Source organism: Apodemus sylvaticus, chromosome 19, assembly GCF_947179515.1.
Source record: "Apodemus sylvaticus chromosome 19, mApoSyl1.1, whole genome shotgun sequence".
Lineage (NCBI taxonomy): Eukaryota > Metazoa > Chordata > Mammalia > Rodentia > Muridae > Apodemus > Apodemus sylvaticus.
In genome coordinates this window covers 55,000,288-55,016,871 of record NC_067490.1, presented here as the reverse complement: position 1 = coordinate 55,016,871, position 16,584 = coordinate 55,000,288, and positions in this window count along the sequence as shown.

Sequence of the window (16,584 nt, the reverse complement as noted above, 5' to 3'; positions counted from 1 at the left end):
TTGTGAAGGGTGTCATTTCCCCAATTTCTTTCTCAGCCTGCTTATCCTTTGATTATATGAAGTCCACTGATTTGCTTGAGTTGATTTTATAACCTGCCACTTTGCTGAAGTTGTTTATCAGCTGTAGGAGCTCTCTAGTGGAGTTTTTTGGGTAACTTAGGTAGACTATCATGTCATCTGCAAATAATGATAGTTTGACTTCTTCCTTTCCAATTTGTATCCCTTTGACCTCCTTATGTTGTCGAATTGCCCGAACTAGTAGCTCAAGTACAATATTGAAAAGATAAGGAGAAAGGGAGCAGCCTTGTCTGGTCCCTGATTTCAGTGGGATTGCTTCAAGTTTCCCTCCATTTAGTTTGATGCTGGCTACCGGTTTGATGTATATTGCTTTTACTATGTTTAGGTATGGGCCTTGATTTCCTGTTCTTTCCAGGACTTTAACCATGAAAGGATGCTGAATTTTGTCAAATGCTTTTTCAGCATCCAATGAAATGACCATGTGGTTTTGTTCTTTGAGTTTGTTTATGTAATGGATTGCATTGATGGATTTCCGTATATTGAACCAACCCTGCATTCCCGGAATAAAGCCTTCTTGATCATGGTGGATGATCGTTTTGATGTGTTCTTGGATTCGGTTGGCAAGAATTTTATTGAGTATTTTTGCATCGATGTTCATAAGGGATATTGGTCTGAAGTTCTCTTTCTTTGTTGGAACTTTGTGTGGGTTTGCTATCAGCGTAATTGTGGCTTCGTAGAAGGGATTGAATAGTGTTCCTTCTGTTTCTATTTTGTGGAATAGTTTGAAGAGTATTGGTGTTAACTCTTCTTTGAAGGTCTGATAGAATTCTGCACTAAAACAATCTGGTCCTATGCTTTTTTTGGTTGGAAGACTATCTATGACTCCTTCTATTTCTTTAGGCATTATGGGACTGTTTAGATGGTCTAGTTGGTCCTGATTTAATTTTGGTATTTGGTATCTGTCAAGGAAATTGTCCATTTCCTCCAGATTCTCCAGTTGTGTTGAGTACAGGCTCTTGTAGTAGGATCTGATGATTTTTTGGATTTCCTCAGTTTCCATTGTTATATCTCCATTTTCATTTCTAAGTTTGTTAATTTGGATACTTTCTCTGTGCCCTTTTGTCAGTCTGGCTAAGGGTTTATCTATCTTGTCGATTTTCTCAAAGAACCAACTCCTGGTTTTGTTGATTTTTTGTATGGTTCTCTTTGTTTCTACTTGATTGATTTCAGCCCTGAGTTTGATGATTTCCTGCCTTCTACTCCTCCTGGGTGAAATAGCTTCTTTTTGTTCCAGGGCTTTCAGGTGTGTCATTAAGCTGGTAATGTATGCTTTCTCCATTTTCTTTTTGGAGGCACTCAGGGCTATGTGTTTTCCTCTTAGCACTGCTTTCATTGTGCCCTATAGATTTGGGTATGTTGTGTTTTCATTTTCATTGTGTTCTAAAAAGTCTTTAATTTCTTTCTTTATTTCTTCCTTGACCAAGGTATCATTGAGTAGAATACTGTTCAGTTTCCACATGTATGTGGGTTTTCTGTTGTTTTTGTTGCTATTGAAGACCACTTTTACTCCATAGTGTTCTGATAGTAGGCATGGGATTAGTTAGATCTTCTTATATTTGTTGAGGTCTGTCTTGTGACCAATTATATGGTCGATTTTGGAGAAGGTACCATGAGGTGCTGAGAAAAAAGTTATATTCTTTTGTTTTAGGATAAAATGTTCTATATATATCTGTTAAATCTAATTGGTCCAAAGCATCAATTAGTTTCATTGTGTCCCTGTTTAGTTTCTCTTTTCCTGATCGGTCCATTGAGGAAAGTGCAGTGTTGAAGTCACCCACAATTATTGTGTTAGGTGCAATGTGTGCTTTGAGTTTTAATAAAGTTTCTTTTACGAAAGAGGGTGCCCTTGCATTTGGAGCATAGATGTTCAGGATTGAGAGTTCTTCTTATTGTATTTTTCCTTTGACCAGCAAGAAGTGTCCCTCAGAGTTTCTTTTGATGACTTTGGGTTGAAAGTCAATTTTATCTGATATTAAAATGGCTACTCCAGCTTGTTTCCTGAGACCACTTGCTTGTAAAATTGTCTTCCAGCCTTTTACTCTAAGGTAGTGTTTGTCTCTGACCCTGAGGTGTGTTTCCTGTAAGCAGCAAAATGTAGGGTCCTGTTTACATATCCAGTCAGTTAGTCTGTGTCTTTTTATTGGGGCATTAAGTCCATTGATGTTAAGAGATATTAAGTAGTAGTGATTGTTACTTCCTATCCTTTTTGACTTTATTTTTTAAATTTGATGGCTTAACTTCTTTTGGGTTTGATGAAAGATTACCATCTTGCTTTTTCCAGGGTGAAATTTCCCCCCTTGTATTGGTGTTTTCCTCCTATTATCCTTTGTAGGGCTGGGTTTGTGGATAGATATTGGGTAAACTTGGTTTTGTCATGAAATATCTTAGTTTCTCCATCTACAGTGATTGAGAGTTTTGCTGGATATAGTAGTTTTCGTTGGCATTTGTGTTCTCTTAGAGTCTGCATGAGATCTGCCCAGGATCTTCTAGCCTTCATAGTCTCAGGTGAAAAGTCTGCTGAGATTCTGATAGGTCTTCCTTTATATGTTACTTGGCCTTTTTCTCTTACTGCCTTTAATATTCTTTCTTTGTTTAGAACATTTGGTGTTTTGATTATTATGTGACGGGAAGTATTTCTGTTTTGGTCCAGTCTGTTTGGAGTTCTGTAGCCTTCTTGTATATTCATGGGCATCTCTCTCCTTAGGTTAGGGGAGTTTTCTTCCATAATTTTATTGAAGATATTTGCTGGCCCTTTAAGTTGTAAATCTTCACTCTCATCTATGCCTATAATCCTTAGGTTTGGTCTTCTCATTGTGTCCTGGATTTCCTGGATATTTTGGGTTACAAGCTTTTTGCATTTTGCATTTTCTTTAACTGTTGAGTCCATGGTTTCTATGGAATCTTCAGCATCTGAGATTCTTTCTTCTATCTCTTGTATTCTGTTGTTGATATTTGCATCTCTGTCCCCTGATTTCTTCCCAAGGCTTTCTATCTCCAAAGTTGTCTCCCTTTGAGATTTCTTAGTTGTTTCTACTTCTGATTTTAGATCCTGGATGGTTTTGCTTAGCTCCTTCACTTGCTTGTTTGTGCTTTCCTGTAATTCTTTAAGAGATTTTTGTGTTTCCTCTTTCATGACCTCAGCCTGTTGACCAAAGTTCTCCTGTATTTCTTTCAGTGTTTTTTGCTTTTCCTCATCGTTGGCTTTTGTATTCTCCTGGATTTCTTTCAATGATTTTTGTGTTTCCCTTGCAAGGGCTTCTAACTTTTCATCCATTTTCTCCTGAATTTCTTTAAGTATATCCTTCATGTGTTCCTGTACCAGCATCATGACCAGTGATTTTAAATCCAAATCTTGTTTTACTGGTGTGATGGGGTATCCAGGACATGCTGGTAGAGGCGAATTGGGTTCAGATGTTGCCATATTGCCTTGATTTCTGTTAGTGACATTCCTGCGTTTGCCTTTTGCCCTCTAGTTCTCACTGGTGTTAGTTGGTCTCATCAATGCTGGACTCACCAGTGCAAGCTGCCCCTTCCCAGTTGGCCTCTGGTGCACAGCTTACCTCCTGCACTGCCTGTAGACAGGGTGCTGCTGCCCAGGCTGTTCAGATCCGGAAGCAGGAACCCGAAGGCTCCCACTGGGGCCCGCTGGATTCACCAGAGCACACCGACTTCTCCCCGCTGGATGCCCGGAAGCCCCTCTAGCCTCTTGCAGGACCTGGAGATGTGGTGCCGCAGCTCAGGCTGATTTGGATCTGGAAGCGGAGAGAGTTGAGCTGAGGGCTCCTGCCTGAGGCCTTGCCCCAGATTGTGTCTGTGGACCAGATGGAGCCCGTGTGCACCCCCAGGGAGCACCAAAGGTGTATGCTGCCGGGACCTCCCCTGTGTTCTGATCACTCTGCTGGGCAGCCGATCCCCCAACCGGGCTGTTGCACACAAGGTTAGCCTGGCAGCCCAGGCCCTGAGTCCAGGCAAAATCCTGGGAGGCCAAGGTCCGAGCAAAGTTCCCCTCGGGCTATGACTGTTAATTGGGTCTGCCAGGTGACCAGGATGGCAGGTGTGCGTGCTCGCGCTCCCTGAAAGCGCCGGGAGAGTCTGCTGTGCTAACAACCTCCTGGGCGGATTGACATACAGATGGCCCACCAAGCCGCCCAGTTCTTGGGGTCAGTCCTGGGCCTTTTGGGGCCTAGACCCCCGCTTTGTTAGCCTCAGGCTATACCTGTTACGGCTCTGCCCGCCAGAGCTCTCTCTGTCGTCCTGTAGGCAAAATGGTGGAGCGCGCAGGCCAGGGCAAAAAACCTCCTGGCTGGTTTGGCACCCCGATGCCCCCCCCCGAACAGCCCAAGGCCTGGGTGCAGGCCAACGCCCGTCGGGCTCAGACCCCCGTGGTGTTGGCCTCGGATTATGTTTGTGTACCTCAGTCTGTCCGATCTCTCTGGAGTCCAAAACCAAGATGGAGGTGAGCCTCTCCTGACTGGTGGGAGGCCGAGTTCTGAAGTGGCTTCCATGCAGCGAAAGGCGCCGAAAAACCGCAGCTGCTTGCAGCCCGGCTAGTCAGTGAAGGTCAGTGGTCATGGGTGCAGGGCCTAACTGGACCCTGTGTCACCTTGGTTCCACTGCTGATGGCCCTTCAGCTGGACCAGCCACTGCTGCACTGCTGCCGCCGCCGCCGCCGCCCCCTGTGTGGTTATCTTATGGCCCAGCACCCATGAGAATCAGATTTCCTAAGACTGCCTGAAAACTTCTTTGAAAAAAACACCATTTATTCCTCTAACCTAGGCTCAAAAGACAAAAGAAGCAGGGAAAATCTGAGTGAAGCTTCTTAAAATAAGATCCTATCACTCTGGATGCAATTGTCTTGAATTAACCATTATAGGCAATTGATGAGACAGGCAAAGGTTAAAGTGCTCATGGGCCAGCAAATCTCCTTGGGGAGCCTACTTTAAAGAGTAAAATATCACATAGAATGATCTCTCAATCACTCTATCATTCCTGAAAGGGGATATATTAGAATGACTTAGAGGAGGCAGTCTGCCTTATTCCACAACAGCTGTATAGGAAGCAAAGTCCAAAAATCCAGAAGTTCTCAGTTCCTGAGGCTGCAAGCCTTTGCTGGTCTTCAGTAGAAGATGGAATCACAGACAAGCAAGCTCTAACCCAGTGACGTGATAAGACTTGCTATCTAGGAGACAGAAAGCAGGCAATGTGAAATCCTTCTTCCTCTGTGTTCTAATATAGGACTCAGGATGAAGGTGTGGCCCAAATTAAAGGTGTGTGTTCCAGATTCAATCTCTGGGTTAAAGCTGAGTGTCTTCTTCTGGGTGTGGTGAAAATGTCTTTAATCCAAGCACTGTGGGAGTCAATCATTCAGGTGGAAATCTGTGAGTACCCTGGTCTACAAATTGGGTTCCAAAACAGCCAGTGGTCTTACAGAGAAACCCTGGTTCATGATAACAACAACACTCACAATAACAAAATTCTGTGGCTTTCTTGCTCCATATCCAGATTAAAGGTCTGTGTGTTTCAAGCTCAAAAAGATCAGCGTTAAAGTCCAGTCTTCCAACTTCAAAGACACTGTTTACTTTCTACATACTAAACAAAAATCCCATGAAGGTGTATCCTCAAGTATTGGATTTTTGGTTATTTGGAGATTTAATCAAATTAGCAATAAAGAATAGCGACCACACAGAGGGTTTCATGGAAAAATATAATATGAGCTGGGCCTTGCATACCCAAGAATGACACCAAGATATTTGAAACAAGGAACAGCTGTAGTCCAATTTGTCAGTCCATTTATCAGTGATAAATACCAGGCAATCTTGGAGTTCATTTCTCTCGCTGGGTATCAGGTGAGCAGTCAGATTCTCCAATTTATTTTCCTACTTCTTGATAACAATTGTTTGGGGGAGGATATTTGTGGCTTACCCCAGCCTCTGTAGCTAGAGGAGCACAAGTAAACTTGCAAAGTGGGAAGGCATATAGAGAATGCACAGACCAGGTTGAGGACCAAAGAGAAAGAGAGCACTCCTGGAATCCAGTGAGACAGAAAATAATTTGGCACAGGCTTGAAATGCCTGTTCTGTGGATCTCAGCTATCCCATCATTCTGTAGAGATTTGGGTATCTAAGCAGACAGGCATTTTGTTTGCCTACCTGTAAATACTTATGGTGTCTTCAGAGATGGACTTTCCAGGCTTGTTTACAACTGCACAGAGTACAACTTGACTTCAGAGCCCCCAACCATGTAGCTCCAGAAACCTGGAGAAATGGCACAGTCCCCAAGCACCCATATACAGTGTTCATAATCAGATGATCTAGGCTCATGACCAAGGATTAAATAGTCATGTATAGCAGAGCGTCATCAAAAGACTGAACAATTCATCCAACTGAAAAAGTAAAACAATCTAGAGATGGAAAAATTACCCTGTCTCTTATTCTGAGAGTTGTTTGGCTGCATTAGAGATATGTCTGACATCAAATCTGCTGATTCAGGAAGCTCAGGGTGTCATTCTCAGGGATAAGGTTGTTAGAGGAGGTCTGAGAATGTAAGGTGTCAAAAGAATATTTTGCTCTGAGCTACTATACTCTGATAACCACTGTAACTAGAAAAATATACTGGGAGTAAAGTGGTGAACTGATATAAACTGGGAGGTATCATTTCCTTCCTGACTCTTTATAGTTTCCTTATGTCCCCAGGTTAAACCCCAAAGGACAGTAAGAGGGAAATATAAAATTTCACAGCAGAAAAGGTTTGGACTAGTAAGCTCCTATCTTCTGGGATGGCCACTAGTGATGGCATGAGTCAGGAAGATGTCCATGAGTGAGGAAAATGAGACATGGGGATGATCTCTACTGCAGTGTGTGATGTGTGTGAGGCAGGGGGATGGATGTGAGCTCTGGATTGTTAGCTATTGATAAATTATCTTTCATTGATCAATTATCAATCAACCTCAGTATCGATCACAAATTCATTATTGACAGGCTGTGGTTTAGTCCATGACTGGCTGTTTAGCAACTATGGCTCAATTATTGATTAAGTATCAATTATCGATCGATTGATGGTTATTGATCAATTAGCAATCGATGTTCTGTTATAGCTTCAACAGCATCTGGTTGGGATGCTCAGGCAAGGTCAAGACTACATATGCTGACTCTTCCTTCATGGGACTGAGATCCTGGCTGGGAGGGCAGTGTGCTGCAGACCTGGGTGCAGCATTTCCTGTCACCCACTCCTGGGAAGACAGGCTTAAGTATGCCTACTCCAGGAATTTTCAGGTCACTGATCCATGACTCCCTGTGCCTTTCCCAGGACCACATCTTCCTTTGTGGTTTACAGTAAGATGGAAAGCCAGCTTACTTTGGCCTCTCTCTCACCTCTCTTAGTTCCTCATTCTCACTCTTAAATAGACCCCTCCTCCATCTTTCAGACATAAATATGGATGAACTCTCTATGGACTAATTGAAAGCCCTGAGAGCAGTGGGTGTTGTGACATCACTGGTGACATCACAGGGGATGCCTAGAGCTCTCCAGGATACCCTAGAATGTTCAGACAGGGGATTGTCTATGTCATGGAGAACAGGCTTTGCCTTCCTGTTAATGCTCTCCCTCTTCTGAACAGAAGCTGAGGAACCCATCCTGGGAGACTCTTCTGGGACACAAATGCTGATCACCTCCCTTTCATAAGCCAGAGGTATCGGCCACTGAGATTTGTCAGTGACAGAACAATGGGAAAGTGGTATGCTTTATTTCCAAGTGTGTTAACTGTGGAGAACTGGGAAAGGATGGAGAGAAGAGCCAGCCCACCAAGTTGGCAGCAGAAGACTTGAGATGTCCACTTTCTTCCTAGACTTTGGGCACATGAACTTGTTAGAAGGCAGTTCCAGGGACACCTTCAGCATGTGGAGATTCAGGATGGGAGGGATGTTCTCAGGATGGTCTTACTTGGAGATGATGCCTGTGAACAGGGATCAGGAAAACAAGATGACTCAGATCTGACACTCTGACTGTGAGATGAAAATAAAGGATATAGTATATTCTCTGTATTCCATGCTTGGTAAGTCAGGCTGTGAGAGACCCATCTCACCGTGTATCCAAATTTGTCAACAAATGTCCAAATGCTCCATTTCCTAAATAGCTCTCTTCTGCCCCTCAGCCACTTCCAACCTATTCTATAACTGAATTAACCACAGTATGCCACACCCAACTGCCTCCAAATGTGGTCTAAACGTCTCAAATCTAACAACATCCCATTACTCTACGTAGATCACAGCTCCTATTATCCAGGAAATAAGTGGTTTCTGGAGAAAGATCATGACCACCAAGCCTGAGCATGGACAGTGATGTCTAGCCAGGTCTCTAGAGTCCTTCCTTGCATGGGAAGGATATATCTGTGAAGCCCTACATGGCCATATTTTTATAAATTTCATATTCTCATGAAAAATGCATTTTGCCCTTGATGATTAAAATCCTAATTACAATCTCTAAAGTAATCATTTTATTATTGAACAAGGTGTCTTCTGTAAACCCATTCATAAAATTAATTTTATTGCATAAAATTCATGATTAACATGGAATATATGTCTGATAAAATTGAAGAAATATATAGAAATATATAGAAAATATGATACGTTGAATATTTTGTGAGGGAATATTACAATTAAATTGGTTAACATGCAAATTTTTTAAATAATTAAAAGAGTAATTATAAATATTTTATAATTTTTAAATTAATTTAGATATTTTTTGTCTACCATTTTGTCCAAATAATGTGCCATGAAAATCATGAATTTTAACTAGTTTTTCTGTATATTTCTGTAATTTTATCAGAACTATTTTACACATAAATCTTTCATTTTATATGAAAAGGTGTATACGTTCTACTTCAACAAATTTAGAGATGTTTTAAACTCAACCAATTTTATTGTATTATTTTCAATACCAAGAAAATCATGAATTTTAACATTTGTTTCTATATATTTCTTCAATTTCTTAGAATTATCCAATTATCTTCAATTTTAACAGAAAATGTTTTACTTTTTCAATTAATTTAGCAATGCTTTTATGTCTAACATTTTATTTGTATAATTTTCCATGAAAATTGTGAATTTTAATATATCTTTCTAAATATTTCTTTACTTTTGCCAGAAATAATTTCCATGTAAATCTCTAATTGGGTCAGTAAATAGATATAATGGGAGAGTGAGGTACTGTGATGGGACAGTGGGGCACTGTGATGGGACAGAGGGGCACTGTGATGGGACAGTGGGGCCCTGTGATGGGACAGGGGGGCACCGTGAAGGGACAGTGGGGCATTGTGATGGGACAATGGGGCACTGTGATGGGACAGTAGGGCACTGTGATTAGACAGTGGGGCATTGTGATGGGACAGTGGGACATTGTGATGGGATAGTGGGGCACTGTGATGGGACAGTGGGGCACTGTGATGGACAGTGGGCCACTATGATGTGACAGTGTGGCATTGTGATGGACAGTGGGGCACTGTGACAGGACAGTGGGTACTGTGTTGGTACTGTGAGGCACTTTGATGGGACAATGGGACATTGTGATGGGACAGCGGGTCACTTTGATGGGACAGTGGGGCACAGTGAGGTGACAGTGGGGCACTGTGATGGGACAGTGGGGAACTGAGATGGGACAGTGGGGCGTTGTGATGGGACAGTGTGGCCCTGTGATAGACAGAAGTGCAGTGTGAGGGTACAGTGGGACATTGTGATGGGACAGTGGGGCACTGTGATGGGACTGTATTGGGCACTGTGATGGGACAGTGGGGCATTGTGATGGGACAGTGGGGCACTGTAATGGGACAGTGGGGCACTGTGATGGGACAGTGGGGCAGGCATTGTGATGGGACAGTGACGCACTGTAATGGCCATTTTTACAATATTAATCCGGTTAATCCACAAGCATTGGAGATCTTTCCATTTTCTGAAATCTTCATTTTCTTTTTTAAGAGACTTGAATTTCTTGTCATGCAGACCTTTGACGTGTTTGGTTACAGTCACAGCAATATATTTTATATTATTTGTGACTGTTTTGAAGGGTGTTGTTTCCATCATTTCATTCTCAGACCATTAAATCTTTGAATATAGGATATCTGCTGATTTGATTGAGTTGATTTAACATCCACCTCGTTGGCTGAAGTTGTTTACCAGGTGTAGGCGTATTTGTTTTCAATCTACTTTTACGTCATATTTATGATCTAGAAAACAGATTTCCTCTGTAATCCTTGTTCCGTCATAGTGGGTTGACTTGCACTTGCTTGTCACTATTTAACTATCAAAAGTATACCATAGGGCCTGAAAGTAAAAGAGACTTAAGGTGGAGAGCATATGTAGAAAGCAAATTCTCTTTTAGGCTGTGTCTTCTTTGACTGTTACCCACAGGTGAATGCATGCTGTCACTAACGTGATTTTTTTTTCTATTAGCTCCTTAAGAGTATGGAGTGATTTCTACTTGGGAAGGGATGTAAATTCTAGAACAGCAATATGTGAAATCTTTTTAAAAAGAATCTAAGAAAACCTGTCCTGTGTTTGGCTGGAAGCTGAAAAATTCGTTACTCAATGATAACTTGGTCAGAGAAGAAATAAAGAAAGAAATCAAAGACTCCCTGAAATTTAATGAAAATATTGACACATAATATTCAAACTTATGAGATACAAGAAAAGCATTGTTAGGAGGAAAGTGCATAGCACTTAGAGTCCACATAAAGAAACTGGAGAGATCTTACACTAACAATTTAACATCACACCTAAAAGCTCTAGAAAAAATAAAGCAAATCACCCAAGAGGAGTAGAAGGCAGGAAGTAGTTAAACTCGGGACTGAAATCAACCAAATAAATGTGGAAAACATAATACAAAGAGTCAACAAAACCAGAAGCTGGTACAAAGTTGAGAAAATCAACAAAGTACATAAACCTGTAGCCAAACTACCTAATGGGTTGAGAAGGAGTATCCAAATTATCAAATGCAGAAATTGAAAAGGAAGCCATAACAACAGAAAGGAGGAAATACAAAAAAAATCATCATATCCTTAAATAAATCAATAGCCTTTCTTTATACAAAGGACAAATAGGCTGAGAAAGAAATTAGGGAAACAACGCTCTTCCCATTAGCCACAGGCAAGACAAAATATCTTGGGGTAACTCAAACCAAAAAATGAAAGATCTGTATGACAATAACTTCACGTGTCAATAACTACTACTCTCAAGAACATAATCAAAGAAGACCTAAGAAAATGGAGCAGTCTCCCATGGGCATGAATTGGCAGAATTAACATAGTAAAAATGGCTGTCCTACCAAAGACAATCTATAGATTCAATGCAATCCCCATCAAAATCCCAAAACTTTTCTTCATAAACATAGAAAGAGCAAATCTCAAGTTAATCTGGAAAAAAGAAAAGCAAAAACAGTTCTTAACAATAAAAGAACTTCAGGAGGAATGAGCATCCCTGACCTCAAGCTGTACTACAGAGCAAACACGATCAAAAGTGCATTGCACTGGTACAGAGACAGTCAGGTTTATCAATGTTATAGAATAGAAGATCCAGAAATAAAGCCAAATACTTGATCTTTGACCAAGAAGCCAAAAATATACAATGGAAAAAGGCATGCATCTTCAATAAATGGTGCTAGTCTAACTGGCAATCTGTTTGTAGAAAAATGAAAATAATCCTATATTTGCTATTTTGGACAAAGCTTAAGCCCAAGTGGATCATGTACCTCAAGATAAAACTGGATACATGTATTCTAATAAAAGAAAAATTAGGAAAGAACCTTGAATTCACTGGCATAGGGGTATATTTCCTATTAAAGAATTCCAACTGCTCAGGCACAAAGATCAAGAATTGGTAAGTGGGGCGTCATGAAATTGGAAAGTTTTTGTAAGGCAAAGGGCATAGTCAAGAGCACAAATAGGAAACCTACGGATTGAAAAAAGTCTTCACTATTCCCACATCCTGTAGAAGGCCAGTATATAAAATATATAAAAATTCAAAAAGCTAACCACCAAGAAACCAAACAACCATATCAGGAAATGGGTATGGAACTAAACAGATAATTCACAACAGAGGAATCTTGAATGGCTGAGAAGCATCTAAAGAAATGTTCAGCATTCTTAAACATCAGGGAAATGCAAATCAAAACATCTCTGTGATTCCATCTCAAAACAATCAGAATGGCTATGTTCAAAAACTCAGGTGACAACACATGTTGGTGAGGATGTGGAGAAAGAAGAACACTTCTGCATTGCTGGTCAGATGGCAAAAGAGTGTTTTTAATGCTCTGGAAATCAATTAGGATGTTCCTCAGAAAATTGGAAATAGATCTACCTGAAAACTGTTACTGACCACGTGGGGGTCTGCTGTGGTGGAACCAGGGTTCCTTGGTCCAGGAAGACACAGGTCTGGTGGAAACATGACAAATTGACATGACCACAGAGGTGGTTTAAAATTTGAGTGTATTTCTCAGGTATCTCCCAAAGTCCAGTCTAGTCAACATCTCGAATTAAGCATCATATACATCTATAAAAGGCTAGCTAGGCTTTCTCGGGCCATACAGGGTGTTTAGCCAAAGTCCAGGGCCCATGCGGCCAAACTGCTTCTTCAAATTGGTCTCGATGTCATGCGGGCTCGGGAGCTGAAGAAAGATGGTTCTCGTGCCTAGCCTCCTGGGGAAAATGGCGACATTATAGAACTTGGGAAGCTGTCTGGCTCACATGTGCTGTCTTTTAAGAGTCCTTTTGCCTAGTCTGCTGGTTGCATTCTTCTCTGTGCCATGCTTGGGGCCATGATAGGCCCCGAGCCCAGGGCCATCGTAGGCCCTGGGAAATCAGCTAGCAGGCTCTAGCCTCTAGCCTGGTAAAGCTAACTGCCTACAGCTTGATGAATTAACTCATTCCTCCTCCGAGTGACTCTCTCTCAGGTAGAGAGAATCTATTGCCTCTCTGTAAATCAAAAGTATCTACTGTCTCTCTGTCTACCTCTCTGACATTCTCTCTCTCTCTCTCTCTCTCTCTCTCTCTCTCTCTCTCTCTCTCTCTCTGTGTGTGTGTGTGTGTGTGTGTGTGTGTGTGTGTGTGTGTGTGTGTGTGTGACTCAATTTACTCTCTCTGAGTTAGTAAGTATAAGCTGTCTCCTGAATCCCTGAATCACACCTGGTTAAGCTAAGAAAAGTTATTTTCCTTAAGGGATCCCTGCATGAGGCCTGTAACACAAAAGGTCAATTCCTCATAAAGCTTACCTTGCTATTCAGGTGGGCCTGAGATAGCCTGTCTGCAAGCAAAATCAAATGTCAACAGTAGGAACTAGATTAACTTGTGGGGGGAGGTAGCTAGGGACCAACTCAAATGTAAATTCTACCTTGCCCAAATACTCATCTTTCTGGCAGGGACCTCATAAGATTTTTCTGATGTAAATATCCTTAGTCTGGGCTATTGTTTGGAAACTATCTGCCCTGAAAGGTAGTAGACTAGAACCTGTGACTGGAATTTCTGGAATATATTTTTTACCATAATAACATAAATGGTTGTAGCAAGGCAGAATTTGTTATATGATGGATTTTAACTTATGTATATTTGCTTGGCTAGTCCATGTCTCAGCTATAAGAAAATAGGAGAGTTTAAGAAATTGCCAAGTGAGATTTATCTGCTTCTAAATATATGGGGAGGTCCATTATTTCCAGGAGACATTTTTTGCCTCTGTCTGTAAATACCATGTCTACAGACTTTCACTGTGCCACCTTGGCAAAAACCCAGCGATACCTCTCTTGAGCATATACCAATAAATTGCCCTAACACAGTATCATGTGTTCTTCTATGTTCATATTATCCTCACTTGTGATATCCAGAAGCTTTCAACAACTCAGGATGTCCTACAACAGAAGGATGAATACAGGAAATGTGATCTATTTACACAATGGAATACTTCTCAGCTATTTAAAAGGAGGACATAATGCATTTTGCATTCAAATGGATGGAATTAGAAAATATTGACCTGGGTCAGGTAACTCAGACCCAAAAACATATGTATGCTATGTACTCACTAATAAGTAGATATTAGGCGAAAAAATGTACAAAATTACCATGAAACAGAACTCAAGGAGTCTAACAAATCAAAGGGGCCATTACACTTGAGATGGAAAAGAAAGCTATCACTGGAGTGGGGAAGACCTTGGGTGGGAATGAAATAGGGAGGGGAAGAGGGATAAACTGATGAGGTATTGATGGGTACTGAACTGTAGTTCTGAGAGCCAGCAGAAGGATTCAAAATAGCCAACATTGAAAGGATAGAAAATAATACAGCCTAATTCTAATGACCCCAAGAAATCAGTAGTTTAAAATGCTATCTCGCTTTGTTAGAAACTAGGTAAAATGTCACATTCCAGAGCCCGCCCTTTGTTTAGATTTAGCAGAAAGGCCTTGAATAGGTGATCCTGGCCCCATAGGGTAACTGGAAATGGGCTAAGCTTATCTTGCTTCTGTAAACTATGCCATTACCCTAAGCAGGAGTTCACTCAGCTGTAGACATTATAGAAAACTAATTGGTCCACTGAGCATGGGCTCTGATAATTTAAACTGATTGGCCCAAAAACTATGGAGTGGTACAAATCAATTGGCTTCCATTTCGCGGGCTCTCTATGCTAAGAAATGATTGGTTTGTGATTCACGGACTTTGTTGTAAACTTCTAAAAGCTGTCTCAATACAGCACTCGTGGTCCATAGTCTTCTGACCCTGCGTGGTGGACAGCTATGGATCCAAGAATTCTGGAATAAAGACATCCTCATGCTATTGCATTGAGACCGTTTCTCACGAGTGATTTGGGTGTCGCCTTCTGGGGTGTGGGGTGCTGGGGCACCCTCGGTTTTTGGGGTCTTACATTTATTGGTGCGTTGTCTGGGAAGTGTGAATTCCCTTCACATGTGAGAACCAACTCGGAGGTATAGGGGATCCCCTCTAGAATGTGTGTGTGCCGGCAATATTTTCATTCTAAATGTCTGGAGTGTTTTGAGTGCGCTGCCGCTGTGTCTGTGTTTTTGGTTTTGATTTGCGTTTAATAAAGCAGACGTGGAACCCTGCTTTTGTAGCTGCCACTGCGGCCCATGAGGACCCAGTGGCTGCGGAAGGGGACGCCCTAGGGCCGCAGGTTGTAACCCCGAAGGACGCTTCGAGGGTGAGGGACAATCAGGGGGGCCTGATTGTGGTTTTTTGGAATGAACGGGACGGAGTGCTCCTTCTACTGGAAAAAACGTGGATGTGCAATCCCATGTGGTAGCGTTTGGCAGCTGTTTGTTTAAGTACAGAAACGGACGTGTATGTTTGGAACACTTGTTAGTTTTGTGTGTCTTTGTCTACAGTTTGACCATTAGACGGTACGGTGGGTTTGTTTTCTGTCTGTCTCACTGTGTCTGAAAGCTTCTTGTTTTTGCTTACAAGCTTCTGGGGGTTCAGAGAGTCTGTCTGGTGCAGTGTGTTCTTCTGGCTGTGGCTAGAGTTGAGAGTGTGGGGGTCTAAAGGAAGCTTTAGACCTGGGAGAGAGCTGAATAAGGCTCTCCATCAGTAAACAGCAAGTCAGTAATGGCGGAAGCCATGTTCTGCTGGAATCTGGTATCTGCTGTCCTCCAGGGCCAATTGTGTGATTTTCCTTGCTCTTGTGTTCTTGAGTCTAGAAGCCTGATGGTGGCAGGGTCAGGCTTTCTATGTGGTGTTGTTTTGTATTGTGTTTTGTGTTCTTGGACTTAGACGGATGGTATTTTGACTTTGACTAAAAAGCAACTCTGTGGCACCAAAAATCAGGTCACATGACTCAAGCACGCCAGCTTAGAACAAAAGGAGAGACAAAAATACTTGGGCTCTGACGCCCCCTGAAAAGGAAAACAAGCCTTGATAAGACTCGCAATGTGGCAGATGCGAGAATTTTGGGTTTAAGTTGGTACAAATGGTTTATTTCTTTTATTTTAACGTGTTTAAATTGCTATGCTCGATGTGATGTTAAACTTTGTGGTTATATTGATCCTCTGGGAGAGAGGTCAAAATAAGGGAGACCTCCAGAAGACTAGATTCTAAAATATTAAGTGAAATTTCCTGGTTCTGGAAAGACTCAGTGAAACAGTATTCGGCAAAACCAGAACGGGGAAGTGGGAAGGGGTGGGTGGGAGGACAGGGGAAGAGAAGGGGGCTTACGGGACTTTCAGGGAGTGGGAGGGCTAGAAAAGGGAAATCATTTGAAATGTAAATAAATTATATCGAATAAAAAATAAATAAAAAAGATCTGTCTTTATAATACTAAAATCTTTATAATTGGTATTAAGTTCAAGGCATAAGTTCTTATGTGATACAGGGTTTTATTTTGATACAAAGTCAAGGTTTTCATTGGTATAAATACTAAATTTTGAAAGTACATTATTTATACCCAGTTCTTTGTTATTATTGCTGATCTAAGATGTGTTTAAGTCTATGAGTTTAGGGCTAAATAGAAATATAAGGCTCTGAGTTT